This window comes from Montipora capricornis, chromosome 1 (assembly GCF_036669925.1).
Source record: "Montipora capricornis isolate CH-2021 chromosome 1, ASM3666992v2, whole genome shotgun sequence".
Taxonomy (NCBI): domain Eukaryota; kingdom Metazoa; phylum Cnidaria; class Anthozoa; order Scleractinia; family Acroporidae; genus Montipora; species Montipora capricornis.
Genome location: NC_090883.1, coordinates 23,980,275 through 23,985,274, shown reverse-complemented (window position 1 = coordinate 23,985,274; position 5,000 = coordinate 23,980,275).

The following is a 5,000-nucleotide window of genomic DNA, read 5'->3' as shown; positions in this document are numbered from 1 at the left end:
ATGAATTCCAGAATTCGTAGAAAACTGGGACTGAAAATTTTATGTCTCCAGAACCCTGCGTTCTCTTGCCAAGGATCTGCCGGCTAAGACAAACGATGGGATCTGGGGACGAGAATCATAGCGTATGTATGTAATGTAATCCATGGGCCTTTTGTTTTCGTCCACCAACATGGTGACGATGACGTAACGTGAGAACCACCTACCGTTCCCTCTCAAACATATTAACCAGACACGATTTCAAATTTCAGCGGAAATATAAGCAATTTTTTGAGGCAATTTACGTTCAACCGATTAAAGCGCAGTATGATTTTCCAGGTGAATTTTATGGTTTTATGACCGGCAACAAGGAGAAGATTCAGTTTTGATTTCAAAACACAGTCATTGCCTCAGTCAATATGACTGAGGCAATGTCCATGGTTAAATTATCTTCGCAGCTATTTTAGGTGTTTATGATGAGCACATCTCAAAGACAACACCGGAATCACGCTTAATTTTAAAAAATCACCAAAAAAATAACAGAGGCAATTGCCTCGGTTTGCCTCATACTGACAACGGCCCTGACAGTTAACGACGGAGTAATTCATTTGTCAATTGAAACCACGCCCCCCCCCCCCCCCCCCCCCCCCCAAGCCCCTGGGACGTAGCGGTGGATGTAACATTTGCAATGTTACAGTGAAACTTCTTTTTAGCGGCCACCCTCGGGGTAACGGCTAGTGACCGCTTAATGGAGGTTGGCCGCTTAAACAGAAAAAAAAAAAGGTTCTTCAGAACTTAGCACAATCTTTTTAGTAGAAACGTCACCTTATTCTAAAACAAACACCTTTAGAGTTTGTGACAACTTTTGCACAAGAGACAGCTCTAATATACAAAATTACAGTACTGTCAGAACGAACAAATACTCCTCAAAATGTTGAGATGAGGCTCTCTCAACTTAACATGAACAATCTAAACTATATGGCGTAAACTAAGTTGATTCATAGCCGGAAAAGGAGGCAAAATCTTTTGTTACTGGGTTGAAGAAAAAAAAAATTACAAGGAATCCTGTCGCTAAAAACCAAACTAAGTGAATTAAACTCTTGGTGGCCGCTTAATAGACGTGAAAACAATAGGAGAACTCTCATCGTGACAGCCAAAACGTGGCCGTGGGCGCTTCATAATTGAGGTTTATAGGGGTGGCCGCTTAATAGAGGTTTGATTTACAATATTATTCACAAATTATTTCGGGACTTTGATAACTGTCCTAATAGAGAGTGGCCGCTAAATGGGGGCTCCACTGTATTAGGATTTGTATGGGAATCCCGATAAAAGGCTTACGAAAATAATCATATGAAAAGAAATTCAAATAAAAAGCCTAACCTTATTGCCATTGTAAGTAGCTGACAACAGCCCGAGACAACAGGCCCTCCGAGTTACTCTGGACGAGATCTTTTTCCACTCATTTATTTAGACAATTCTATCAACCGTTTACATGAGGTGGGCGAGACATGACAACTCGTGAGGGCGAGACAACTCGGGGAACCCTGGCAGGCGAGATAACTTTTTCGCATGTAAACAGTTTGGCTCGACTACCCGAGACGAGACAGCAAAATCTTAAATGCGCACGCTTAAAATAAAAATCAAAGAATCGACAATTTGGGGGTTAAGCATGTTGCGTTTGTTTTCGAATGAAAAGGTTTTTCCCGCAAAAATTCTCACCGCTGTCAACGGAAACTCTCGATTCAAAAACAGCCTATTATTTAAACTACGTATTACTGGCCATTAAGATTGTCAGTCCACTTTCTGAAAGGGAAAAAGCAACTATACTTGATAAAAAAGAACTAGAAAGAAAGAAGGGCAAAGGATGATACTTATTTTTTTGAGGAGTTGTCTCAAAATATATGCTTAATTAAGTACGGTCACTTTTTTCTCGGTCATGCAATTCTCATATAGACGCTGGGTGTGCCTAGGGAAGGAGGGCTGTCTCAGATAACCGAGACCATATAGACAGGCCCTTATTCTACATTCATAGAATTTGCTCGTTTTCAAGTTTACCTCAAACGGGTGTTGAATCCAACAAACAAAATCTTCTTCCTGTTACAAATTAAACACAAACTGACCTCTATAGTTTTTACTTTCCAGATCAAATATCAGAATGTCACATACAAGGTTCCTTAGTTCCACAAAACGCAGCTTTATTATCGGTGACAAAATGAAATAAAAAACAAGACATAAACGCTTTTACAGATTGTAATAGAGATCCCGTATCCAAATGTTCGCCTAGCCTGTGACTGTTTAGTGCTGTCAGCACGAGCGGAAGACATCCGAGGGTGAATTCGCTTTTAGTGATTTCTTATAATGTAGTCCAAGAAATTTTTTCTCTACTTTCCAGAAATGATAATACATTAATTCTGATCATTCTAGCCGTTAAACACCCTCTGGTCTTCAAGGAATAACAATTCAATAATTGCGGTACTCCTCGCTGCCTTTCCAAGAGAAGATGGTTCAACAGCGATTTCTATTCCGTTTCCACACGATAATATGTTGCGAAGAGCAAGTCATATATAAATAATCATAGAAAATGAAATTCTAAGAAACATAGCTTACTTTTCTGCGGAAAACCATTTTATGTCCGATGGAAAAATATTGCTTTAACCGAGTTCTGGGACACCGGAAATGGTGACTGAAGTGTTGTGGGCGCGCAATTTGAAGTGGGTGACTGCAGTCCTCATATTGGCAAAACGTTTTATCTTCATTACGTACTGATTTCTCTGACCAATTTTGTTTCCAAATCGGGATGGCGACTGAAATATTAACATATATTATCACAGACACCGAACAATTTGTTTCGGTAGAAAGTCTGTTCAAAATGTCAAGAAAATTCGGTTTTATTGTGAAGAATGACTCGAGTTTTCGTTGGAAAAATTTCAGCTCAAATGCTAGTGAAATTTTTTCTGTTCTTTGCTGGGCAAGTAAGTCTTTTGAAGTCCTAAATACATGTAGCTCATCTAGAACTCCGTTCTAAAATGATACGAGATTTCCGAATGTTGTGTAATACAAGGAAGATTCAAAGGTACCTGGGAATCCGAACAGATTAGTCTGTGCTATGTTAAACAAATTTGCTTTTAAAAGGAAATAAAACGATCAGAAAGCACAGAAAACCAATTTCAACTAATTTTACTGACTTTTGTCTGCTTTAGGAGAGGACAAAGTCTATTTTACTAATCAACTGGTTGACAAGGGCGGCGACTTTCTTTGCATAAAGTTTAAAACTGATTGTTGTTGGCGTCAGTAACCCAAGTCCTTTCGAGGAACAGTTGTCACTTTCACTTTCAACTTTGTGACGTCTTTTAACGATCTGTTCATGGCAATTTGCATCGCTGGGACTCGAAAAAAGGTCTATATTTTTAAAGTTCTATCCATTCAACGGAATCGTCAGTTTGAACTGTAGTGCATAAACACTAGACTCTTCTCATCGTTGACAATCGAATCACATCACTTCGCTTCAGGTCCAAGTTCCCTCGTAGTTGAATGGATATGAAAAAAGGACATTACGGTTTTTTTTTGATGAAATCGACTAAACATACTCATTCGAGAAAGGATAGAAGGCCTTGCGTCCGGCATCATTGTGTATTATTAACTCAATACCTACCCGGTGCTCGCATTTGCTTTTTGATTTTGCTCGATGAATAGATTAGCCACACAATGCAAGCAATACTCTTATTCTCGTGCATGCACATAATAATTCAGGGCCCCCGCATAATAACTTACAGCTTATTTGTTTCGGTCTGCCCCTGATAAGTGTGTCATGTCTAGCTCTGGAAATTGACGAACAAAATATTATACCGCCTTAAAGATTCTATCACAGGTATGTTTTTTTCCTGATCTCAGAATAGGAAAAAAAATACCCTGCAACGGCTAAAACCATTAAAAAAAAAAAAAGAAAAAAAGATGGGGGAATGATTCAAAACGTCGTTTAGTTTGGGTCTTGAAAGATCGACGCGACCGATCGCATGACAACATCCATATTTTTGTCCACGCAAGGCCACACAATAGTCAAACATTACCACTACCTCTGATTAAAGCACTCAGTTAAATATTAGGGAGTTTAAGAAACGACGACGGCTACGGCAACGACAACGCCAAAAAGCAGTAATATTATTGGTTAAAAGAACCAAAATGATCGTGCTGCACGTGCGGTACACATTTTTTAACAATTCTCTCGCGTACTCGTTAAAACTACTACGTGAAATGACCAAATTTAAGGCTTTGACGACAACGTGGACAAACTACAGTGAATCTTTCAGTCTCACTCTTTACTTCAAATCCGTCCATACCAATCCAGTTATAGCACACTTCACCTATACTGAATAATATAAACAAGATGGAATAATCATGAAGTACTTAGAATAGCTCAAACTTATATTTTGAAGTGACATTTTGGTCGCCGTACCCGTCGTGGTTTCTTAAACTCCCTATTGAACACTGGCTAAAGGAACAGAAATTAAGCATATTGCAAAACGGATGTGTGGGGTTTGCAGAGTTCGGAGAGTAGTTAACCGTTTGTATTCTTTGATCAGGGGAATAGAGGGCACGTAAAATAATATACTGACACATTTCAGGTTGTATCTGTATTTTTAACTTCTCAAAACACTTAGATGACACCAAATGCTTGTGCTTGAAAACGGTTAAGCGATGCAAATATGCAAACAATAAGAGAATCGGAGTTTTATTCCATTTCGACTAAACACCGGCAACGTTTCCTCATTTTCTTATGCTATTGTTAGCAGAATTCCAAAGGCTCTTTCACTTTGTATGCAGTAAGCACTTAGATGTCAGCATGAATCAACTGAGACATGCTGTAACATCATTTTATGTTGTTTTTAGCTTCCTCATTCCAGTGCTGAAACGAAGCTTGAGCAAAGGAGTGACGCCCGCTTTGAACCGACCCAGTCAAAGAGCCAATAGGAATTTCTGAACCTAATCTCGAAATATGATTGGCAATTTTATTTGTTGTATTACAG